The sequence below is a fragment of the Musca domestica genome, unplaced genomic scaffold (assembly GCF_030504385.1).
Source record: "Musca domestica strain aabys unplaced genomic scaffold, Musca_domestica.polishedcontigs.V.1.1 124, whole genome shotgun sequence".
Taxonomy (NCBI): domain Eukaryota; kingdom Metazoa; phylum Arthropoda; class Insecta; order Diptera; family Muscidae; genus Musca; species Musca domestica.
The window spans coordinates 1,577,255-1,604,974 of NW_026712162.1; positions in this window are offsets into that span (position 1 = coordinate 1,577,255).

Consider the following 27,720-nt stretch of genomic DNA (forward strand, 5'->3'; position numbering starts at 1 on the left):
ATGTGGGTCAATTTTTTCAAAAAAAATTACGAATGCCTAAAAATATGTATTTTTATACCCTACACCACAAGGTGGTCAGGGTATTATGTCTTTGTGCATTTGTTTGTAACAGGCAAAAGAAAACGAGATAGACCCATAGATCCTTTTGATGATCTGCATAGAATCACATTCTGAGTCGATTTATGCATGTCCGTCCGTCTGTCCATGTATTTTTGTAAACAAAGTACAGTTCGCATTTATTGCCCTATCCAGATGGAATTTCCTAAATTTTATCGAGATCGGTTCAGATTTGGATATATCTCCCATATATAACTTCGTCCGATTTACCTTTTATTCTGCACCAAACGTCTAATATTTGCCGAAATAGGATGAAATTTGGCACCTACGACCGAATTGAGTCTAGAAGCTAGTATGACAAATTTGGATCGGTTCAGATATAGCTATAACTCCCATATATATTGTTCATCCGATGTGTTGTATTTTTTACCCACAGCCGTAATATGCACTCCGTAACAACGATAATCAGGGAAATATATCAAATACAGCTCAGAAATATCTTTGCCAAATTTTATCGAGATCGGTTCCGATTTGGATATAGCTCCCATATATATCTTTATCGGATTCCAAATTAATTGTACACCAAATGGGCAATACAAGTCCGAATTTAAAAGATACAAATGCTTCGGCATATTTAGTCCTTTGAACTTTAAATTATGATTATAATCATAGCGTGTATGATGGAATTCTCCCATAAAAACTTTTAATTGTTATGTGGAGCTCTACTAAATTAGCAAAGTGGTGTAGGGTATCATAGTCGGCCCCGTCCGACTTTAAGACTTTCTTTACTGGTTTTCATTAGAATCTAATAAAAAAATTTAAAAAAAGTGTTACCCTTGACCTTAGTTCAGTGTAAACACTGTATTCTTAAGATCTCCTTATCATTCGTCGTATTTTCCCCCTTCACAGCAATTTGCCTGTATTACCATGTTTTGTGCGCCTTCAAGTATACCTCAATTAGTTTGTGAATCACACAATTATGTGTCTCACATTGCGGCACATAATCAAACCCAAGAAGAATAGTCATTGCCAGCCAGAAAATATGGCGCCCAATTAACAATATTTCAAATTTTCATTCGTGTGGCTCTTCGACAATTGACCTCCCTTTGACAGACTCCCCACAACACCACCACCTGTGCGAACCACAATTTCAATAAGCGGTTTTTGAAGGCAAACAATTTGCGTTGCCACGTTTCAGGGTTTTATTCGTAAACAAATTGTGTGATAGGAAAATCGTTAAGACGAATTGTTGTTGTTGCTGCTGATGATGAGTAAGTAGTTGCGGAGTAGTTGGAAATTATCTTAAATTTGTCTGGAATATAAAGGAAAAATTATGTTTTAAGCCTCCATTGTTATTGCTGTAGTTGTTTATATTGTCGCTTAATAATTCCAATTTTTGTTATTTACGATTTCTAAATTATACGAAGACGTTTTTTGCATTGGTACCCATTAAGATCTTCCGATACGGAATTTGAAACGATTCTGGTAAATAATATCGCTGAAATTATGAAAATACCGAATATCGGAAGGTACCGTTATATTTGGGCTATACGAGGACGTTGGCCGCCTTACGATTTTTCCATAGGTTGTAGTACCCATTAAAATCTTCCACTACGAAATTTGAAACGATTCCGGTAAATACTGTCGCTAAAATCATGAAAATACCGAATATCGGGAGGTGTCGTTATATGGGGGCTATACATATTTACGAACTTAATCTGGCTACTGGTAAACTATATATGTCTTGAAAATTTTAGCCTTCTATCTCAATTCGTTCGAAATAAAGAGTGATTACAACATAGAGAAACGGACATCGCTAGATCGTCTTAGAATTTTACGCTGATCCAGAATATATATACTTTGTGGGTGCATTATGAATAAGCGATTCGTGCCAAGTAAGTCCATGAACAATTTTTTAAAAACATTCACGATTTATAGCCGAGAAGGCCTCAATCCTTTCGACCTTTAAAAATAATCATTTAAAATAATTTCAGACAATATTAAAAAAAAACGTTACTTCATAAAAATTCCCAATTCGTGTTATTTTTTAAAAAAAATCACAATTCCATAGGTCTTGGCCCGGATGCCTTGAATAGTTTTAAAAATAAGAATCAAAATTCTAACTTGAAAATTCTGGAATAGAATTTTAAAATGTTCACGATTTTGTGTGGGTCCTTCAAAAAATATTCCTTAAAAATGCACGCTTATTGGCCTATTGATCTTTAAAAAAATATTCTTTAAAAATCCACGCCTATTGGTGTGTGAGTCCTTAAAAAAATATTCTTTAAAAATCCACGCCTATTGGTGTGTGAGTCCTTAAAAAAATATTCTTTAAAAATCCACGCCTATTGGTGTGTGAGTCCTTAAAAAAATATTCTTTAAAAATCCACGCCTATTGGTGTGTGAGTCCTTAAAAAAATATTCTTTAAAAATCCACGCCTATTGGTGTGTGAGTCCTTAAAAAAATATTCTTTAAAAATCCACGCCTATTGGTGTGTGAGACCTTAAAAAAATATTCTTTAAAAATCCACGCCTATTGGTGTATGAGTCCTTAAAAAAATATTCTTTAAAAATCCACGCCTATTGGTGTGTGAGACCTTAAAAAAATATTCTTTAAAAATCCACGCCTATTGGTGTATGAGTCCTTAAAAAAATATTCTTTAAAAATCCACGCCTATTGGTGTATGAGTCCTTAAAAAAATATTCTTTAAAAATCCACGCCTATTGGTGTGTGAGTCCTTAAAAAAATATTCTTTAAAAATCCACGCCTATTGGTGTGTGAGTCCTTAAAAAATATTCTTTAAAAATCCACGCCTATTGGTGTGTGAGTCCTTAAAAAAATATTCTTTAAAAATCCACGCCTATTGGTGTGTGAGTCCTTAAAAAAATATTCTTTAAAAATCCACGCCTATTGGTGTGTGAGTCCTTAAAAAAATATTCTTTAAAAATCCACGCCTATTGGTGTGTGAGTCCTTAAAAAAATATTCTTTAAAAATCCACGCCTATTGGTGTGTGAGTCCTTAAAAAAATATTCTTTAAAAATGCACGCCTATTGGTGTGTGAGTCCTTAAAAAATATTCTTTAAAAATGCACGCCTATTGGTGTGTGAGTCCTTAAAAAATATTCTTTAAAAATCCACGCCTATTGGTGTGTGAGTCCTTAAAAAAATATTCTTTAAAAATCCACGCCTATTGGTGTGTGAGTCCTTAAAAAAATATTCTTTAAAAATCCACGCCTATTGGTGTGTGAGTCCTTAAAAAATATTCTTTAAAAATCCACGCCTATTGGTGTGTGAGTCCTTAAAAAAATATTCTTTAAAAATCCACGCCTATTGGTGTGTGAGTCCTTAAAAAAATATGCTTTAAAAATGCACGCCTATTGGTGTGTGAGTCCTTAAAAAAATATTCTTTAAAAATGCACGCCTATTGGTGTGTGAGTCCTTAAAAAAATATTCTTTAAAAATCCACGCCTATTGGTGTGTGAGTCCTTAAAAAAATATTCTTTAAAAATGCACGCCTATTGGTGTGTGAGTCCTTAAAAAAATATTCTTTAAAAATGCACGCCTATTGGTGTGTGAGTCCTTAAAAAAATATTCTTTAAAAATCCACGCCTATTGGTGTGTGAGTCCTTAAAAAAATATTCTTTAAAAATCCACGCCTATTGGTGTGTGAGTCCTTAAAAAAATATTCTTTAAAAATCCACGCCTATTGGTGTGTGAGTCCTTAAAAAAATATTCTTTAAAAATCCACGCCTATTGGTGTGTGAGTCCTTAAAAAAATATTCTTTAAAAAATCCACGCCTATTGGTGTGTGAGTCCTTAAAAAATATTCTTTAAAAATGCACGCCTATTGGTGTGTGAGTCCTTAAAAAAATATTCTTTAAAAATCCACGCCTATTGGTGTGTGAGTCCTTAAAAAAATATTCTTTAAAAATCCACGCCTATTGGTGTGTGAGTCCTTAAAAAAATATTCCTTTAGTCTTAAAATATCTTTAAAAATCCACGCCTATTGGTGTGTGAGTCCTTAAAAAAATATTCTTTAAAATCCACGCCTATTGGTGTGTGAGTCCTTAAAAAAATATTCTTTAAAAATCCACGCCTATTGGTGTGTGAGTCCTTAAAAAATATTCTTTAAAAATCCACGCCTATTGGTGTGTGAGTCCTTAAAAAAATATTCTTTAAAAATCCACGCCTATTGGTGTGTGAGTCCTTAAAAAAATATTCTTTAAAAATCCACGCCTATTGGTGTGTGAGTCCTTAAAAAATATTCTTTAAAAATCCACGCCTATTGGTGTGTGAGTCCTTAAAAAAATATTCTTTAAAATCCACGCCTATTGGTGTGTGAGTCCTTAAAAAAATATTCTTTAAAAATCCACGCCTATTGGTGTGTGAGTCCTTAAAAAATATTCTTTAAAAATCCACGCCTATTGGTGTGTGAGTCCTTAAAAAAATATTCTTTAAAAATCCACGCCTATTGGTTGTGTGAGTCCTTAAAAAAATATTCTTTAAAAATCCACGCCTATTGGTGTGTGAGTCCTTAAAAAAATATTCTTTAAAAATCCACGCCTATTGGTGTGTGAGTCCTTAAAAAAATATTCTTTAAAAATCCACGCCTATTGGTGTGTGAGTCCTTAAAAAAATATTCTTTAAAAATCCACGCCTATTGGTGTGTGAGTCCTTAAAAAAATATTCTTTAAAAATCCACGCCTATTGGTGTGTGAGTCCTTAAAAAAATATTCTTTAAAAATCCACGCCTATTGGTGTATGAGTCCTTAAAAAAATATTCTTTAAAAATCCACGCCTATTGGTGTGTGAGTCCTTAAAAAAATATTCTTTAAAAATCCACGCCTATTGGTGTGTGAGTCCTTAAAAAAATATTCTTTAAAAATCCACGCCTATTGGTGTGTGAGTCCTTAAAAAAATATTCTTTAAAAATCCACGCCTATTGGTGTGTGAGTCCTTAAAAAATATTCTTTAAAAATCCACGCCTATTGGTGTGTGAGTCCTTAAAAAAATATTCTTTAAAAATCCACGCCTATTGGTGTGTGAGTCCTTAAAAAAATATTCTTTAAAAATCCACGCCTATTGGTGTGTGAGTCCTTAAAAAAATATTCTTTAAAAATCCACGCCTATTGGTGTGTGAGTCCTTAAAAAAATATTCTTTAAAAATCCACGCCTATTGGTGTGTGAGTCCTTAAAAAAATATTCTTTAAAAATCCACGCCTATTGGTGTGTGAGTCCTTAAAAAAATATTCTTTAAAAATCCACGCCTATTGGTGTGTGGAGTCCTTAAAAAAATATTCTTTAAAAATCCACGCCTATTGGTGTGTGAGTCCTTAAAAAAATATTCTTTAAAAATCCACGCCTATTGGTGTGTGAGTCCTTAAAAAAATATTCTTTAAAAATCCACGCCTATTGGTGTGTGAGTCCTTAAAAAAATATTCTTTAAAAATCCACGCCTATTGGTGTGTGAGTCCTTAGTCCTTAAAAAATATTCTTTAAAAATCCACGCCTATTGGTGTGTGAGTCCTTAAAAAAATATTCTTTAAAAATCCACGCCTATTGGTGTGTGAGTCCTTAAAAAAATATTCTTTAAAAATCCACGCCTATTGGTGTGTGAGTCCTTAAAAAAATATTCTTTAAAAATCCACGCCTATTGGTGTGTGAGTCCTTAAAAAAATATTCTTTAAAAATCCACGCCTATTGGTGTGTGAGTCCTTAAAAAAATATTCTTTAAAAATCCACGCCTATTGGTGTGTGAGTCCTTAAAAAATATTCTTTAAAAATCCACGCCTATTGGTGTGTGAGTCCTTAAAAAAATATTCTTTAAAAATCCACGCCTATTGGTGTGTGAGTCCTTAAAAAAATATTCTTTAAAAATCCACGCCTATTGGTGTGTGAGTCCTTAAAAAAATATTCTTTAAAATCCACGCCTATTGGTGTGTGAGTCCTTAAAAAATATTCTTTAAAAATGCACGCCTATTGGTGTGTGAGTCCTTAAAAAAATATTCTTTAAAAATCCACGCCTATTGGTGTGTGAGTCCTTAAAAAATATTCTTTAAAAATCCACGCCTATTGGTGTGTGAGTCCTTAAAAAAATATTCTTTAAAAATCCACGCCTATTGGTGTGTGAGTCCTTAAAAAAATATTCTTTAAAAATCCACGCCTATTGGTGTGTGAGTCCTTAAAAAAATATTCTTTAAAAATCCACGCCTATTGGTGTGTGAGTCCTTAAAAAATATTCTTTAAAAATCCACGCCTATGGTGTGTGAGTCCTTAAAAAATATTCTTTAAAAATGCCACGCCTATTGGTGTGTGAGTCCTTAAAAAAATATTCTTTAAAAATCCACGCCTATTGGTGTGTGAGTCCTTAAAAAAATATTCTTTAAAATCCACGCCTATTGGTGTGTGAGTCCTTAAAAAAATATTCTTAAAAATCCACGCCTATTGGTGTGTGAGTCCTTAAAAAATATTCTTTAAAAATCCACGCCTATTGGTGTGTGAGTCCTTAAAAAAATATTCTTTAAAAATCCACGCCTATTGGTGTGTGAGTCCTTAAAAAAATATTCTTTAAAAATCACGCCTATTGGTGTGTGAGTCCTTAAAAAAAATTTCTTTAAAAAATCCACGCCTATTGGTGTGTGAGTCCTTAAAAAAATATTCTTTAAAAAATCCACGCCTATTGGTGTGTGAGTCCTTAAAAAATATTCTTTAAAAATCCACGCCTATTGGTGTGTGAGTCCTTAAAAAATATTCTTTAAAAATGCCACGCCTATTGGGTGTGTGAGTCCTTAAAAAAATATTCTTTAAAAATCCACGCCTATTGGTGTGTGAGTCCTTAAAAAAATATTCTTTAAAAATCCACGCCTAGTGGTGTGTGAGTCCTTAAAAAAATATTCTTTAAAAATCCACGCCTATTGGTGTGTGAGCCTTAAAAAAATATCTTTAAAAATCCACGCCTATTGGTGTGTGAGTCCTTAAAAAATATTCTTTAAAAATCCACGCCTATTGGTGTGTGAGTCCTTAAAAAAATATTCTTTAAAATCCACGCCTTTATGAGTCCTTAAAAATATTCTTTAAAAATCCACGCCTATTGGTGTGTGAGTCCTTAAAAAATATTCTTTAAAAATCCACGCCTATTGGTGTGTGAGTCCTTAAAAAAATATTCTTTAAAAATCCACGCCTATTGGTGTGTGAGTCCTTAAAAAAATATTCTTTAAAAATCCACGCCTATTGGTGTGTGAGTCCTTAAAAAAATATTCTTTAAAAATCCACGCCTATTGGTGTGTGAGTCCTTAAAAAAATATTCTTTAAAAATCCACGCCTATTGGTGTGTGAGTCCTTAAAAAATATTCTTTAAAAATCCACGCCTATTGGTGTGTGAGTCCTTAAAAAAATATTCTTTAAAAATCCACGCCTATTGGTGTGTGAGTCCTTAAAAAAATATTCTTTAAAAATCCACGCCTATTGGTGTGTGAGTCCTTAAAAAAATATTCTTTAAAAATCCACGCCTATTGGTGTGTGAGTCCTTAAAAAATATTCTTTAAAAATCCACGCCTATTGGTGTGTGAGTCCTTAAAAAATATTCTTTAAAAATCACGCCTATTGGTGTGTGAGTCCTTAAAAAATATTCTTTAAAAATCCACGCCTATTGGTGTGTGAGTCCTTAAAAAATATTCTTTAAAAATCCACGCCTATTGGTGTGTGAGTCCTTAAAAAATATTCTTTAAAAATCCACGCCTATTGGTGTGTGAGTCCTTAAAAAATATTCTTTAAAAATCACGCCTATTGGTGTGTGAGTCCTTAAAAAAATATTCTTTAAAAATCCACGCCTATTGGTGTGTGAGTCCTTAAAAAAATATTCTTTAAAATCCACGCCTATTGGTGTGTGAGTCCTTAAAAAAATATTCTTTAAAAATCCACGCCTATTGGTGTGTGAGTCCTTAAAAAAATATTCTTTAAAATCCACGCCTATTGGTGTGTGAGTCCTTAAAAAAATATTCTTTAAAAATCCACGCCTATTGGTGTGTGAGTCCTTAAAAAAATATTCTTTAAAAATCCACGCCTATTGGTGTGTGAGTCCTTAAAAAAATATTCTTTAAAAATCCACGCCTATTGGTGTGTGAGTCCTTAAAAAAATATTCTTTAAAAATCCACGCCTATTGGTGTGTGAGTCCTTAAAAAAATATTCTTTAAAATCCACGCCTATTGGTGTGTGAGTCCTTAAAAAAATATTCTTTAAAAATCCACGCCTATTGGTGTGTGAGTCCTTAAAAAAATATTCTTTAAAAATCCACGCCTATTGGTGTGTGAGTCCTTAAAAAATATTCTTTAAAAATCCACGCCTATTGGTGTGTGAGTCCTTAAAAAAATATTCTTTAAAAATCCACGCCTATTGGTGTGTGAGTCCTTAAAAAATATTCTTTAAAAATCCACGCCTATTGGTGTGTGAGTCCTTAAAAAATATTCTTTAAAAATCCACGCCTATTGGTGTGTGAGTCCTTAAAAAAATATTCTTTAAAAATCCACGCCTATTGGTGTGTGAGTCCTTAAAAAAATATTCTTTAAAAATCCACGCCTATTGGTGTGTGAGTCCTTAAAAAAATATTCTTTAAAATCCACGCCTATTGGTGTGTGAGTCCTTAAAAAAATATTCTTTAAAATCCACGCCTATTGGTGTGTGAGTCCTTAAAAAAATATTCTTTAAAAATCCACGCCTATTGGTGTGTGAGTCCTTAAAAAAATATTCTTTAAAAATCCACGCCTATTGGTGTGTGAGTCCTTAAAAAAATATTCTTTAAAAATCCACGCCTATTGGTGTGTGAGTCCTTAAAAAAATATTCTTTAAAAATCCACGCCTATTGGTGTGTGAGTCCTTAAAAAATATTCTTTAAAAATCCACGCCTATTGGTGTGTGAGTCCTTAAAAAATATTCTTTAAAAATGCACGCCTATTGGTGTGTGAGTCCTTAAAAACATATTCTTTAAAAATCCACGCCTATTGGTGTGTGAGTCCTTAAAAAAATATTCTTAAAAATCCACGCCTATTGGTGTGTGAGTCCTTAAAAAAATATTCTTTAAAAATCCACGCCTATTGGTGTGTGAGTCCTTAAAAACATATTCTTTAAAAATCCACGCCTATTGGTGTGTGAGTCCTTAAAAAATATTCTTTAAAAATCCACGCCTATTGGTGTGTGAGTCCTTAAAAAAATATTCTTTAAAAATCCACGCCTATTGGTGTGTGAGTCCTTAAAAAAATATTCTTTAAAAATCCACGCCTATTGGTGTGTGAGTCCTTAAAAAAATATTCTTTAAAAATCCACGCTTGGTCTGTTGGTCCTTGAACAAATATTCTTTAAAAATCCACGCTTGGTCTGTTGTTCCTTGAAAAAATATTCTTTAAAAATCCACGCTTGGTCTGTTGTTCCTTGAAAAAATATTCTTTAAAAATCCACGCTTGGTCTGTTGGTCCTTGAAAAAATATTCTTTAAAAATCCACGCTCATTGGTGTGTTTGTCCTTGAAAAAATATTCTTTAAAAATCCACGCTTGGTCTGTTGGTCCTTGAAAAAAAATTCTTTAAAAATCCACGCTTGGTTTGTTGGTCCTTGAAAAAAAAATTCTTTAAAAATCCACGCTTGGTTTTTTGGTCCTTGAAAAAATATTATTTAAAAATCCACGCCTATTGGTGTGTGAGTCCTTAGAAAAATATTCTTTAAAAATCCACGCCTATTGGTGTGTGAGTCCTTAAAAAAATATTTTTTTAAAAATCCACGCCTATTGGTGTGGGTCCTTAAAAAAATATTCTTTAAGAATCCACGCTTATTTGTGTGGGTCCTTGAAAAAATATTATATATTAAAAATCCACAAATATTCGTGTGCGGGTCCTTGAAAAAATATTATATATTAAAAATCCACACATATTCGTGTGCGGGTCCTTGAAAAAATATTCTCTTATTGGTGTGTGGGTATTTGAAAAAATATTCTCTTATTGGTGTGTGGGTATTTGAAAAAATATTTTTTTTTTAAATTCGCATATTGGCCTTTTGGTTCTTAAAAAAATATTCTATAAAAATCCACGCTTATTGGACTTTTGGTTCTGGAAAAAATATTCTATAAAAATCCACGCTTATTGGCCTTTTGGTCCTTGAAAAAATATTATTTAAAAATCCACGCTTATTGTTGTGTTGGTCCTTAAAAAACTATTTTTTAGGAATCCACAATTTTTGGTCAGAAAATCCTGAAAAATATATTTTATATAGGGGACTTGCAGCCACAAAGTCCTTGAAATATTTAAAAATCGCTGATTAATGCTTAAACACTCTTTGAAACTCTTTTTTAAACGAATCTGCACCTAGAAAAACATATTTCAAGGACATTAAATGGACATTTAATAAATCTACGTATTCTGAGAAATCCACAACTCATTATCAGAAAGTCATTGAAAAAAAAAAAAAACAATTTTTTAATCCAAAATTTTTTGTTCAGAAAATTTCTGAATGAAGTATTCTTAGCCCAAAGTCCTTCAATCTTATTTTTATATAATCTCATATTTTTTGTCCAAGATGTACTTGGAAAATATTTTAAGAAAAATCGATGCGAAGAGTCCTTGTATATCTCTTAAATCTATGAACGAAGTTGAAAACTATTATAATAATGCGTAATTCGATGTAATTCTGCGCCTAAAAAATTCCAAGAAATATTCTCCAAAAATTCAGGAAAGAATTTATAAAATCTATATTTCTGAATGGAAAGTCCATGAACAATGTTTTTATCTCCTTTTAGAGCCCTGGATATCATATAAAAATACCAAGAAGTCATAAAATCGAGTTTTTAGATAAAATTCTAAACCAGGGGGAATCGGCAGACACATCTGCCTTTTTTAATAAAACTACAAAAAATTTATTTTTTTGATGAAAGCGAAGGTACTATTCGAGTCTCTTCAATCTTGGCAAATCGTAATTTTTTTGTCAGGCTTGGTGGGAAAAAAAGGCTTTACCTATAACGGGCCAAAATTTTAAAAAGTCATAACATATATTAAGTGTGGTATTAATCGCCGATTTTCTATACGCACTAGATTTAGAGTGAAGATGGGATTAACATTCTCTATTTCTGGTATATCCTCTAAACAAAACTCCTATAACATTCGAAAGTTTTCTTCAAATAAATCGACAATGAAATAGTTTTATTTGAATTTTGTTTTAATTCCCTTTAAACTTTGAAAATAATTTTATTTCAAGCATTTCAACCGAATTTATATTAGCCACTCATTGGTATACTTAATATGAAGGCGATAGCACTTATACGCCACCATGCACCACTTGAGCCATTTAACGTAATTAGACATTTGATCTTCATTTTATTTCTGTAGCATCAACACTTCTCCTTGAAACGACGAAGAGAAAAAAAAAAAAAAAAACAAATTCAGCTACTTAAGACATGCCAATTTCTTTTTATTTCTGCATTTTTGCCGGTGAAGTACATCTAACGTGTATTTATGGAGCAACAATCTGACATTTCCAAAGAAATTGTAAACGTTTTTCTTTTCAAGTTTCTCCTACGACTTGTTTTTTTTTTCAATCTTGTTTGCTTCTTTCTGGATATACTCCACATTCAATTAGCAGATGGAGAATACACCACCTTTCAAGAGCTGAGCTGAACGTGGCACGTAAAAATGTAATTTAACGTTTAGTTCAGGTTAGTGTTTTTTTTTGTTGGTGTTGTTGCTCCATTCCCTCATTTCGTAGAGTAAATGGTGGGAATGCACTTCGGAGCAGCTAGACAAACGTGCCAGCAGCTTTGCAACTATGATTGCAACTATGATGCATTCAGTGTAAAGTTTTCTTTTGAAATTATTTACAGATGTTCGTTCGTCGTGATGAACTAGTTCGTTGATGTTGTTGCCAAATACAAAGTCCTTGCGAGGAGTTGGCTGGCAATGAAAATTTCCTGGGAAAAAGAAGAAAAAAAAAATGAAATAATTTATAGTTGAGAAATGAGCAGCATGGAATGAGAATTAGATTTTCAAAATCAACGACATAATAGCTGACAAAAGTTTTGCACTGGGAGAGTGTTTTCTGCGAAGATTAACTAGACAATCTATGAAAGAAAATGCATCTGAAATTAGCATTGGTCTTTGACAAAATATTCAATTTATTTGAAGTATTCAGGTATTATACAATTTCAAAAGCAGCTGTCACGATCCGGGGCTTGCAGATTTTTAATGAAGAAAGTTGCGAGCGAACATAAGGTATTTCTGTGACCCGCTACGCATCTAAGATTACCTGTTATGAGAATCTGAATAAATAACATCTACATAAGGCGACTACTTATTAGCTTGTGGGTTTTGAAATGTTTATTTCGGAAGTCGTTTATTTCGATATAACTTCTGTAGCCATAACTAAAGGCTTCTAGGCGGAATGAATGGAATCGAATTGAGGTTGAGATGAAAAAACTGCAACCAACTTCAGACTGCTGTAATTTCTAAGCCACTCGTCCGACAGCTGTTAAAATTATTCCAGTGAGAGCTTATTATATTGTTTACAAGAGTACAAAAGAATTTTGGTGAGAATTTTTCAGAAAAAAATTTATTCGTGATGGAATTGAAGCGTGATAGTGTGATTTATTTATATTTGGCTGGAAAGCCACAAGTGGCTATCGTTAGAGCACTCCAGCATTTAAATGTGCTATTGGTACTGTAGCTTCAATGAATTGGACTCAAGAAAACAACAACATCAGCAGAAATGGATTGAAAAGTAAAGGAGCGTCTTGATCGAAACCCGCGTCGCAGTGGCCGAAAAATGGCTCGTGAGCTGAACATATCGCAATATTTCATTCGGCAAATATTGAAAAATGAGCTTACCCCCGGCCATTGAAATTCCAAAAAGTGAAAAAAACTTACACCACAACAGAAAGAAAATAGACTCAAAAGAGCCAAAGAGTTGCTTTGCTTGGCCGAAATTGATGAACTGCCGAATTTGGTTTTCTCCGATGAGAAAACATGCGTTGTCCAGCAGTTTGTAAACAAACAAAATGATCGTGTTTACTTGCCAAAGAGGTCAGCTGAAAGTGTGCACCTTCGGTTGACCACCAGAACTCAAGCGCCGGCCATGGTGATGGTGTGGGCCGCCATAACAGCCGATGGTGGCTTTCCGCTCGTATTAATCGGCCGTGACATGAAAATAAATGCGAAAATATTCTGAAGGGTGTATTAAAGCCTTGGGCACGCAAACATTTTGGCCGCAGACCTTGGATATTTTAACAGAACTCAGCACCATCGCACTCAGCACGCGCCACCCAAGAATGGTTACATTCATTTTCAGTGCACAATGGCCACCAAAATTTCCGGATACCAATCCGTTGGACTATTGTGTCTATAGTATTTCGGAAAGCAAGGTTGGCACTAAAAAATACCAAAGTGTATCTCGGGAACTGTTTAACCTCTACCTTTCCGGAATTCCTCGCCCTCCAGACGGCATTGAAATCGTAACGTATGCGGATGATTGTACGATCATGGCGTCGGGTCCAGTGGTCGATGACATATGCGAAAGTTTGAACCCCTATCTCACGGAGCTTGCCGCATACTTCCACGCGAGGAATATGAAAATATCCGCCACGAAATCAACGGCCACATTCTATACCACATGGTCTGCGGAGATGAGAACACAACTGAATGTTCAGGTCGAGGGGAATCTAATACCGACCACGAACTACCCCAAGATTCTTGGGGTCACGTTCGACAGCATGTTCAAGTCGTCCGCGCAAGCCACAGCTATCTGCGACAAGATGAAAAGTAGGCACAAGGTCCTCAAGGCGCTAGCCGGCAGCTCTTGGGGTGCGGACAAAGAAACCTTGTTGACCTCTTATAACGCGATAGGTCGGTTATGCGGCTCCAGTGTGGTCTGCGAATACTAGTGCTAAGCAGTGGAAGCATATCCAGACCTGCCAAAACGCTGCCCTGAGAACTGCGACAGGGTGCCTCCTCATGACACCAGTGGACCATCTACATGAGGAGGTGAAAGTCCTTCCCTTACGTCAGCATAATCATATGCTTTCGTTGCAGTACCTGCTTGGGTGTTACCGTGAGAGTCATCCCAACTATTATATGGTGGATAAATCTCCCCCACCCAGGCGTGTCAGGAAGGACATACATTATCTAGAGAGGGAGGTCCAGCGCTACAAGAGAGAACCTCTAGATCATGAAGCCTATCGGGCAGGTCTGAGTGGCATTCACACCGATGCAGTCGCGGATGCTATTAGCAGTTATAAAGTGAATGTTGTCCTCGGAGTCCACCCCCCATCCATTGCAGCTGAAGAACGTCAGCTGGCTAGACAAACCAGGGTAGTTTTGGCGCAATTACGTTCAGGATGGTGTAGTCGTCTCAATTCGTATTGGGCACGAATTGATGAAGATGTATGTGACGCCTGCCCGGCGTGCGATACAGGCCCGCACAATACGCTACACCTCTTTAAATGCACAGCCAATCCTACCCAACTCACTCTAGAAGATCTCTGGCTACAGCCCGTTAAAGCAGCTGAATTTCTAAACCTGGAGCTGGAACCAGATTAGCAGAACGCAAACAAATTCATGTACTACTGCTACAACAACAACAACAGTCAAAGTGTCAATAATCTCAAGCTCATGCGCCTCGCCGGGAATGGGCCAAAATACCGCAGCGCAACATTCGGGCAGCGTGTGGCGGTTTCATTGGCCGTTTGAAGGCCCATAATTCGTGCCAAAGGTGACCATTTCAAACAAATCTACAATAATTCTAAATTTTGATGCTATTTCCGACATTTTTGTTTTCATTCAATAAAATTTAAAATTTGTTGCAGTGATTTTATCTCACCCTGTATTTGTTATATGGCGGGGAGTAAAAATAGTTGCGGTTTAGAGGTATTTAGAGGTATTTTTTGAAATAAAATTTAGGTAGGTTATTTTATCCGCTAAAAGTTGTTTGATGACAGTCTAAATTGTTAGGCTTCTGGCCAGACCTAAACTCTAACTTCATGCAAAATTCCGCGTCGATTGGTTAATTTTAGTGGCCGGTAGAGCAAGAGCTAAATCAATAAATTTTTCTGTTTTTGAACATTTCAACACCTAAATATCGTGCGATCATCTCCAAAAACTATAGGCTTCTATTCTGACCCTAACACTACTTCCATTTTCGTGGGGATCGGGCCATAATTGCGAGCTGTAGCGTGATTACAAATTAACATGGCAAACTTATGGACGGACATACAGAGCTAGATCAACTCAGCTTGGCAAGATAGAAAGATTCATATATAGTGTCCTATGTTGAGCACCAATATTTCGAGGTGTTACATCATTTTTGGTCCGACACATTGTGTTGTAGGGTACAATGAAGGAAGTAATTTCTCGGAATAAAAGCATCATGTAGGATTTCAATTTCTTAGAGTTTTCATGGTACATTTCGATAATTTTTGATTCAAAGCACAAATAAATCGAAAACCGCCCTTAATTATACGGAGTTCTTAAAATAAATAAAATTTCAATAAAATTTAAAAAAAATGTAAAAATTATGACGTTTTGGTGCAGAACATCTGTCGGCAAAACCGCCTGATGACTTTCAACTTGTTTTATTTATTATTTTTTTTTTTTACTTTGATTAATAAAAAGTTCCATGCACTTATATTTCACTAATTAATTCTCTTTGAATTTTTCCCCACAACAGCCTCTACCTCTTTTTGGCTTCAAGTAAGTACTACTACATACATTTTATGCATTCCCATTTTTTTCCAATATACTCCATTATAACATTAAGTAGAATAAATCCAAAAAATTCAAATAACTCAAATACATTTTTATGACAATTTTAGAAAAATTATTTTTAATATGTCATTTGTACTTAATTTATTATTTTTTTTTGTACAAAGAAATTACACTCATACTAACTATAGCTCAGTTCCCGGCTCGGCTTTACTCTACTCTGTGTAGACATAAATATTCTAGAGGAAATTGTTCTTTATTTGCCTCTGCACTCTGCACTTGCCAGCACTATTATTATAGCTTTTGCCATTCGCAAAGGAAAATAAAAGCATTTTCGTTACCAAAATTAAAGCAAACATTAAAGTGTATACTTTTGAGAATGTATTGAGAGTGTGTGTGTGTGTGTGTTTGGTTCTGTGTGTGTGCGTGCGTATTTACACAATTATAACTATTCATAGGAATTTTTTGAGAGAAATAAAAAAGATAAATAAATTATTATACAATGGAACATTTTAACAACACTAAGGAGGATCAGGCATGTGTAATTATAAAATGCTATCCGAAAAATCAAAGCTATAGTTTTTCCATCGTTCAATAACAAAGTTGTATTATTTGATACATTTTGGATTTTTTGTACCCAGAGTGACGATATCGTAATATTTCAATGTTCTCGCCTTTTTTAAAACAAATGTTCCATTGTTTATCTTTCGCCATGATCGTAATTTAGCCTTTCAAAGTTTTGGATCGTATCAGTAGCACAATAACAATATTGTACCATTTAGTACTTTTCGTACCCTCAAAACAGGAAATTACAAAAATCCCGATCTTATCTTAAACCTTTATTTTCAAATTTTTAATTTCTAGCCCTACCTGATGGCTCAAAAGCAATATTGTGCCATTTCGTACCTTTAAGTAATTTTCGTAACATTAAGGTCCGAAGTTGCAAAACTCTTTTTTTAATTTCACCAAATGTCCCCTGCATTAAAATTTTAAGTTCTCGTTCTATCCACTCGTTCAATAACAGTTTCGTATCAATTGGTACCTTTAGATACTTTTTTGTACCAAGTCCTCCTTTCGCATTTATCTGAGCCAGATTAATGTAACTTAAATAAACATTTATTTTATAATACTATTCATTGTTAGTACCCTACACTAAGCGGCGCAGGATACACATTTTTATACACTTTTGTAATTGAAAACTTTACCTGAGTAAATATTTTCCATGAATTTTTTGGATGTCCGCCGCAAAAATAGTATTCAAAAATCCATATTTTTTAAAAATATTCCTAAAAAATCCTCGAAAAACATATATTTTTAAATCAGCGTTTATACGCACGTAAGGGTGTGACAAGTATAGATTTGTGAGAATTTGTACTAAAAGGGTACTAAAATGTACTTAAATTCAATACTTTTTCTTGGACAAACAGAATGAGCAAGAATTCTGAAATTTAGAATTAAAGTGTCTGATGGAGTGGAAAAATGTGACAGAAATAATCAAAATACCGAATATCGGTAGCTACCATTTTATGTGGGGGCTATACCAAAACGTGGACCTATAAATACAGTCATAATGGTATGACTTACAAATTCCAATTTTTAGACAAATCCGTGGAAAAATGTGACAAAAATCATCAAAATACCGAATATTGGGAGGTACCGTTATATGGGGACTATACCAAAACGTGTATCGATATATCTCATTTTAAATACCAACCATCCTAATTTTTCTGCTAAATTTTGACGCTCTACGTCAAATACTGTGGGCTGTATCGTAGTTTCATCTTTAAATCGACTTAGAATTTTATGCTGAATATGAAAATATATTCATTATGGGGTCCGCGACGAATGTGTAGGGATGTTACAAACGGAATGGCAAAGTTAATATACCCTCCTTTCCAAGGTGGAGGGGATAAAAAGGCCTAACACGAACTACTGAACTTTTCGCTGACGAATTAGCGATCACTTACTAGTTGTTCTATAAAGCCTTGAAAAAAAAAACTCTAAAAATCCACGACTATTGTTTTATTGGTCCTTGCGAAGAACACTTTAGAAATACAGGTATATTGGTCCTTTGGTCCTTGAAAAAATATATTTAAAAAATCCACAATTATGAACCTGTTGGTCCTTGAAAAAATATATTTAAAAAATTCACGATTATGAACTTGTCGGTCCTTGAAAAAATATATCTAAAAAATCAACGTTTATTAACCTGTTGGTCCTTAAAAAAATATTCTTAAGAATCTACATTTATAGGCCAGAAAAATATGATTAAAGAAATGTTTATTGGTCAGTTGATCCTTGAAAAAGTATTCCTCAAAAATCTACATTTATAGGCCAGAAGGTCCTTGAAAAAATATGATTAAAAAAAATTTATTGGTCTGTTGATCCTTTAAGAAATATTCTTCAAAAATCTCTGCTTGGTCTGTTGATCCTTGAAACAATATTCTTCAAAATATTTTTTAAAAATCCACGCTTATTGGTCTGTTGAAAATTATTCTTTAAAAATCCAGGCTTATTGTTGTGTTGGTCCTTGAAGAAATATTTTTTAAAAACCAGGCTTATTGTTGTGTTGGTCCTTGAAGAAATATTTTTTAAAAATCCAGGCTTATTGGTCTGTTGAAAATTATTCTTTAAAAATCCAGGCTTATTGTTGTGTTGGTCCTTGAAGAAATATTTTTTAAAAACCAGGCTTATTGTTGTGTTGGTCCTTGAAGAAATATTTTTTAAAAATCCAGGCTTATTGTTGTGTTGGTCCTTGAAAAAATAGTATTTAAAAATCCACGCTTGGTCTGTTGGTCCTTGAAAAAATATTCTTTAAAAATCCACGCTTGGTCTGTTGGTCCTTGAAAAAATATTCTTTAAAAATCCACGCTTGGTCTGTTGGTCCTTGAAAAAATATTCTTTAAAAAACCACGCTTGGTCTGTTGGACCTTGAAAAAATATTCTTTAAAAATCCACGCTTGGTCTGTTGGTCCTTGAAAAAATATTCTTTAAAAATCCACGCTTATTGTTGTGTTGGTCCTTGAAAAAATATTCTTTAAAAATCCACGCTTATTGTTGTGTTGGTCCTTGAAAAAATATTCTTTAAAAATCCACGCTTATTGTTGTGGTGGTCCTTGAAAAAATATTCTTTAAAAATCCACGCTTATTGTTGTGGTGGTCCTTGAAAAAATATTCTTTAAAAATCCACGCTTATTGTTGTGTTGGTCCTTGAAAAAATATTCTTTAAAAATCCACGCTTATTGTTGTGTTGGTCCTTGAAAAAATATTCTTTAAAAATCCACGCTTGATCTGTTGGTCCTTGAAAAAATATTCTTTAAAAATCCACGCTTGGTCTATTATTCCTTGAAAAAATATTCTTTAAAAATCCACGGTCTATTGGTTCTTGAAAAAATATTCTTTAAAAATCCACCCTTGGTCTATTGGTCCTTGAAAAAATATTCTTTAAAAATCCACGCTTGGTCTGTTGGTCCTTGAAAAAATATTCTTTAAAAATCCACGCTTGGTCTGTTGGTCCTTAAAAAATATTCTTTAAAAATCCATGTTTATATCTCAAAATGTCCTTGAGAAAATATTTTTGGATTTTTTTTTTTGTCAAAGTGTGAAATAGTTTCGTCCTGAGCGTCTTTTTTCCTAGGCTGTCTGTGTTTCCTTCCATTTTATATTCCACCGAGAATATGCCTTGGAAAAATTCATAGAATGTTTGTGACACAGCAAAAATATAAAAATAAAATCAAATAATAATGAGAAAGAGAAAATTTGTGAATATAAAATAAAAGTAGTGCACATAACGACACACATACACGCACACTGTAGCCCACACATACACCCACCTACATACACACACAGGGAGAATAAGAAGAATATAAAAATGGTATTTTTTCTTATTTGAAACAATAAATTAGAATTTCTATGGCAATGTCATTGCAATGCGATAATAGCGAAAGCAACAACCAACAACGAAAAACAACTCTCAAAACCAGAATAGAGATTAAAATGAAAATATTTTTCTTCGTTCATTTCGAGTTGACATTTTTGCAATGGTGATAATATTTCTTCATTATTTATTTTAGAAAATTTTTAAGCTTCAAAATATACTTAACATTTGAATGAAGTACTTGGATACACACACACATACATAGATATGTATATGTGCTTTTATGCATGTGTTGCTATGTATGCTGGCGTATGTAAGCCAGCATTCAAGCACATGTTGTGGTTTCTGTTGTGTATGAAGTTTGTTGTTGATATATCTTTTTGTGATTTATATAAATACAAAATTCTAATTATTTAAATGGAATACAATGGATTTCATTTCATTTGTTGAGTTTTGTAAGGGGGGCATCATAATGAATGAACTGAGTTTTTAAAATACAATTGTAATTAACAAAATTCAAAAGAAATATTTTGAATGAAATGATATTTCATTTCATAATTGTTAAGATTTGTGGGAAGATTATGGAATAGTTTTTCAAGCAGCATCGGACCAACTAATGTGAAATTTAAGAATATTTCTTCGTGGAGTTTTAAAAATATATTCTTTCGATTCCAAAAAATCTAGGATTTGAATTGAATTATATATTTTCCAAGTATAAATAGTTGTGGATTTTTTTTTAAATATATTTTCCAATGCTAAGTTGTTGTGCATTTTAAAAAAATATTTTTGAGTACCAATCCAGCTATAAATTTAATTTTCAAAAGACCAATAATAAGAATTTTTTAAAACATTTTTTACTAGCACTAAAAATCTTGCGTTCTTAAAAAAATTTTTCCGGCACGAACGGCACTCCAAAATTTAAAAAAAATATTTTTTCTAAAGACCCATCTCTATGAACTTTCAAAAATATTTTTCCCTGGGCTATCAATCTAGGATTTTAATACCTTCAGTCATATGGCTAGAGAGGGAACATATCAATTGATACGGCCATTACGTGCCTCATCGAAATATCAGTTTTAGACCTTAGGTCTTTTTGGACCAAATCTGTTTCAGGACATTTGGAGTCGATCTAGCGATGTCCGTCCCTCCGTCTGTCTGTCTGGCTAGTTAGTGCGCACGATAATTCTCAAAAGGTAGTACCTGGTTTGGTCCAAATTTGATGCATCGTAATATTATTATCAAATTTAGATCGAGTTCGGATATGGGAAATATTGGTCCACTCCTTCTGGGACCTCACCCATAAAAGGTCACCCATATTTTACTGCACAGAAAAAGAAAGGATAATCCGATTTTGTTCCACCTTTGCAAATCCTAATATTTGCACACGTGCTCGGTCAGGCGCGTAAATAGACAATATCGGTCTACTCCAACAAGTACCTCCCCTACAAATATCAAAATTTTGAATAATTATAACTCTTATAAAATGTTATGTAAGAGTCCGGTTGTCTTCACATTGCACACATCACAACACCTGCCACGTCTCAATATTTATATCATACTTGTTTAGGTTCGATACGAAATGGACAATATAGGCCAATTCCTTCGGAACCTACTCCATAAAGGGCCAACAATTTGAATAATTATTTCAGAAGTCAAAATATATTAAAATAATCGAACATTGGTTGAGGGTATAATTTTTAACTCGTTTTTAATTTAATATTTTAAATACGAATAATAAAGATTTGTAAACATTTTTTCCAGGCACTAAAAATCGCGGATTTTTAAAAATATATTTCCACAGACAGCTGCTTCAAATTTAAAAAAAAAAAAAAACATTTGTTCCAAGTAAATTTCTTCATGGACTTTGTAAAAGATTTTCTCCGGACTATCAGTATGATTTTTTTATATTTTTTCTTGTAGTAGAACATGTGATTTTAAAAAGTCCGCGGACCAATAATCGTGTTTTTTATACCCTCCACCATACTATGGAGGGTATATTAACTTTGTCATTCCGTTTGTAACTCCTCGAAATACTCATGTCAGACCCAACAAAGTATATATATTCTTGATCAGCGTAAAATTCTAAGTCGATTTAGCGATGTCCGTCTGTCTGTCTGTCTGTCTGTCCGTCTGTCTGTCTGTCTGTCTGTCTGTCTGTCCGTCTGTCTGTCTGTTGTAATCACGCTATCTTTCGAATAAATTGAGATAGATGACTAAAATTTTGCACACATGTTTATTTTTCCAGTAGGCAGGTTAAGTTCGTAAATGGGCCATGTAGGTCCACGTTTTCATATAGCTCCCATATAACGGTACCTCCGGATATTCGGTATTTTGATGATTTTAGCGACGTTATTCACCGGAATTGTTTCAAAATTGGTATTTGAAGTTCCAAATGGATACTACACCCTAAGATAGAAAATTGTCTGTGCAAGTCTATGTCTTCGTATAGCCCCCATATAACGGTACCTCCCGATATTCGGTATTTTGATGATTTTAGCGACATTTTTCACGGGAATTGTTTTAAATCTGGTATTTGAAGTTCCAAATGGATACTACACCCTAAGATAGTAAATTGTCTGTGCAAGTCTATGTCTTCGTATAGCCCCCATATAACGGTACCTCCCTATATTCGGTATTTTGATGATTTTAGCGACATTATTCACTGGAATTGTTTCAAATTTGGTATTTGAAGTTCCAAATGGATACTACACCCTAAGACAGAAAATTGTTTGTGCAGGTCCACGTCTTCGTATAGCCCCCATATAACGGCACCTCGCTATGTTCGGTATTTTGATGATTTTAGCGACATTATTAACCGGAATTGTTTAAAATTTGGTATTTGAAGTTCGTTATGGGAACTACAGTCTGTGACAGAAAATTGTCGGTGCGGGTCCAGTTTTGAATTTGAATATGGTAATGGCTTATGACAAACAATGCATATGTATGTCCACGTCGTATAGACCCCAATATAACGGCTATATTCGGTATTTTTAAAATTTTAACAGAATTTGTTAAGGATTTTATTTTTTGAAAATTTCCAAATTCGTTGTAAATGGTGGAGGGTATTAAAAGTTCGGCCCGGCCGAACTTACTGCTTTTTAACTTGTTATTTCTGTGGGTTATTACTTCCATGGTTAACAATCGCAAAATTTAAATTGTTTTTCCTTAGACTAATCGAATCGATTCCCCATAAAATCCAATGCACCTTTAATTTTCCAATTTATTTATAAAACTACTTATTTTCCATTAAACTGCATTCCGTGTTGGGGTTGGGTTTTTCGTCCTCCCCATTTTTAAAGTTAAGCCTTTGATCTTTGACAAACGGGATATGTGACCTCTCTCTCTCTCTTTCTCTCTCTGCCCACGGCCGTAACTCGTTTGTGAACGTAAAAGTTATTTTTACATAGCCTTTGAATAATTCAAAATAAATTTCTCGGGGCTATTGAAAATCCTTAAGGATATAAAGTTTAATTAACACACACACGCAGAGAAATTATTATATGACGGTCCGACAAACTGTACGGAAGACAGGCACATTGCTGTAAGTCATTAGCGATTGTGAAAATATGTGTTTGTGTGTTGTTTTATAATAAAAAGTTATTTACACACATGTGGAAAGGGGTCATATATGGGGTGACGGGTAAAAAAATAATTAAATCAAAATAAAAGGTTGTTAAAAACACTATTATTATAGAATTAAGATTTAAATAAAAATTGTAGAAATGTCACCTTTTAATTGTCTTCTGTAGAAAAACTCCACTTTAACGCTGAACATCTTTCGAATACCTTGAACCAATTTTTGAAAAAAGGATAAGGAATGAATTTTCATCCATATTTTAACTTTTAATTTTAATCACAGTCTCTATCACTCCCTAAAGTATACACCCTCTATTTTGTATTAAATAGCCCCTGTGTAAATCCTTTACTTCAATGGACCTGAAATAAAGTTGCCACAAAACAATGCATGAGGAAATGCCGCAAGGTTTTTCGGAAAATGTGCTAAAAAATTGTTAAAAACTTTGTGGTGAACAAAAAGTTAAATACACAGAAACAAAAACACATACACACACATAGTTGTCTGCGAAGTTAGTTTTATGCTACGAAAATAAATTTAAAAAAAATATTTTCTTTTACGAGTTTATATCAGGAAACAAGGGACAAATAATTGTGGATTTTTAAAAGAATTGAATTTTTTAAAATATCCGTGATTCCTACAAAAATAATTTTTGAAAATTCATGATCTCTCTCTTCCCGCGTCCAGTCAATCACGGATGCTGATTGACACAACGGGCATCTCCACGGAAACTTCCCTCGGCGGAGACCACAGAGCGCAGATGCCAACGGGCAGTGGTAGTTAGTTTGATCCCTTTGCTTTACCGTTTCTCTATATATATTTGTGTTTATTTATGTATAAGTTTGATACGTTACACCTCAACTTCCCGCGTCCAGTCAATCACGGATGCTGATTGACACAACGGGCATCTCCACGGAAACTTCCCTCGGCGGAGACCGCAGAGCGCAGATGCCAACGGGCAGTGGTAGTTAGTTTGATCCCTATGCTTTACCGTTTCTCTTATTGGAATATTTGATTGTAGTAGTAATCGACAAAATTCCTCGGCGATCGCCGCGATCATCTGTGATTTGAAAACTCAAGTTTTTTAAAAAAATAATTTTAAAAATTTTACGATGCTTTAATACTATTAAAAAATTCAGTATACTTAAAAAATAGTGTCAAGAAATCCACAAGGAATACCTGGAAAAATATTTAGGAAAATAAAATTTTTGGTTCTGGAAAAAATATTTTTTAAACCTAATGATACTTGTGGCTCTTGAGAAAATATTGTTACATAAATCCTCAGTCCTCGGGGCAAAAAAATGTATATGAAATCCACGGGACCATTCAGGAAATATTTTTAAAAATTCACGCTCTTTGTGATTTCTAACAAATTCTCAAAATAGTTCCTGAATGATCGCGTGGATTTCTTATACATATTTTTTTTTTTGAAAAATCTTCAGTCCTTAACAAAATATATAAAAAAGTTTACGATCCTTGTGGTTTTTAAAAAATATTTAAAAATCCAAGATACTTATGGTCATTGAATTTTTCATTTTCAGATCCCTAAGGTCTTGAAAATATATTTGTTAAAAATACTTTATCCCTGTGGTTCTTTAGAAAATAAAAAAATACGATACGTGTGGTCCTTGAAAAAATATTTTAAAGATTCTCAATCCTTGCGGTCTTCGACAAAAAATACGTAAACAAATCCACGATCCTTGTATTCTTTAACAATTTTCGATTGATGTGGCTCTTTATAAAGTTTTGTTTAAAATTCTTTATCTTCGAGGCCCCTGAAAAATCTTCGATCCTAGATGTCCTTGAGGAAATATATATTTTTTCTTAAATATCAATGATCCTTGTGATCTCTGGAAAAAATATTTAATATTTCTTTGACTCGTGTTAATCTAGATACCCTAGTCGTCTTTGAAAAAAGTATTTTTACATATTTCACGATCCATGTAATACTTAAAAAATATATTTTTAAAACATCCTTGTGCTCCTTAAAAAAGGGTTTCTTTTTCAGAAAACACAATCCTTGGGGATACTGAAAAAAATATATTTTAAATCTGCTTCCTGTGGTCCTTGAAAAAAATGAAAAAAAATCTTGATCCTTGAAAAAATCTTCGATCCTTGATATTCTTTAGGATATGTTTTTTTTAAAAAAATCAATACTCCTTTTGATCTCTGAAAAACTATTTTCCAAAATACTTAAAAAAATTCTGTAAAACTTCGATTTGTGTGGATACACTTGTTGCCTTAAAAATATATTTTAAAAACATCCTTTATCCTTGTGCCCCTTTAAAAAAGGTTTCCTTTCCAGAAGCAACAATTCATGGGAATCCTGAAAAAATGTTTTTAAAAAGACTTTTCTGAGGTCCTTGAAAATTCTTATTATATTTTTTTAAAAATATCGTTCCTTGAGGATATTTTTTTTTTAAATCAATGATTCTTGTGCTCTTTAAAAAATATTTTCAAAAAACCTTAAAAATACGCTTGTTGCCATAAAAAATATATTTAAAATTACCACGATTCATGTGTTCCTTATAAGAATATATTTTTCAAAACATTCTTTATCCTTGTGTTCCTTTAAAAAATTTTTTTTTTTTCTAGAAATCACAATTCATGAGGATTCTGAAAAAATATTTTTAAGAACACATTCCCATGATCCTTTAAAAAAATCATTTTTTAAAAAATCGACACTCCTTGTAGTGCTTAAAACATATTACTTAAAAGAAATCCGCGATGCTTGTTGTCCTTGTGACCCTTGAAAAACATTCTCAAAAAATTACGAATATTCGTTAAACCCGACGAGTATTGCCATAAGGCGCTTGCAAAAATATATATCCTTGAAAAGATATATCCACGATTCAAAAAAAAAAAAAAAAAAAAATATATATATATATATATATATATATATATATATATATATATATATATATATATATATATATATATATATATATATATATATATATATATATATATATATATATATATATATATATATATATATATATATATATATATATATATATATATATATATATATATTATTCTATATTATCGTATATTGATGGTCCTTTAGAAATTCACCATGGTTAGCCTGAAGTTTCTTGAAAAATATAGTTGAAAACCCCGTTACTATTGTTCAGATGATCCTTGAAAAAAATATTTTTTAAGAATCCTCGATTATTGATATATTACACATTAAAAGGCATCTCTAAAAATTCTCTCTTGGACCTTGAATGAACGTTCTTAAAAGTCAACGATTATTTGAATATTGAGAAAAGTCCTTAAAAATTCACAATTATTGTCTTTGAAAAACTATGTAATATTCCAAATACGCTGTTCACATCTATATCCTGTTATAACCTTAGAAGTCGCACAATTTTGTTAATTACCTTCAAATTACAAATGATTTAAGATTTCGCCTTTCGCAGCTTTCCATGGATTTCCATGCAGCTCTCAAAAAAAAAAAAAAATTGTTTAACGCCTTGGCGTAGTGAGATTTGAGATTGTAAATTTTCCTCAACTATATGGTCTAAAGCACTGCCACTAAGCTGCTGTGAAGGCAATAATACCCTGTCATTGTTTTTAAGCGAGAACCATTAACATTTTTAGAGATGTGGGGCGGCCACATCTCTTAGAAGCCACATAAAATGAGGCGTGATTTATTGTGGTTTCTTTTTTTTGACAAGATAACAAAATGAAATATGATTGGAAAGATTTGTAGAAAACACATTTTGAAATGAGCAATTGAATAATGCACAAGGAACACTAATGCCAACCAACGTACACGTGTTGGCCTCCGTTTACTTCGCAGATTCATGTCATTGAAATTATCTTCAAACGAGAAAATTGAATTCAACATTTGTTCGAAAAAGTCTTATTCGGCTAAAGGTTAAATCCATGCCGTTAAAAAAATATTAATACTGCTGTGTGCCAGCGGTTCGGCATTGTAGTGACAGGACAGAACGAAGACAGATTGTCATTGCATATTTTAAATATTTCCATGGAAGAGATTCCTTCCCCGTTAGCCGAGGAGGCTGTGTGGTAAATTTGCGTATTATGACAAATGAGCGCTCGAACCTTTTGTTCGGCCAAATGAATTACGGCTGAAGAGAATATGCCATAGACAGATTGGCTACAAGGCGGATTTGTCATTTAAAAATTTACAATGTCATCTTTTAATCATAAATCTTGGAACAGTTTTCAAATGACAATGGCATCTTGCCGTTCGTATTTGGCCTTGTTAATATTTAAATATTGAAAGTGTGTACAATTCCGACAATTCTTGTTTCCATAATTAATAACGAAATAAGAGATTCCATTTGTTTGTCTGTATATTAAAATACTGCTGATAAATATTCTTAGCTTTCATGAATAAAAGAGGTTCTGAAGGGCTAATGACCAATATTTATTGGATTTGTAAAGAATACTTTTGAAAGGACTAAGAAGTTTATAAAATTAGATATTTTCCAATTGGAATATTTTTAAAAAT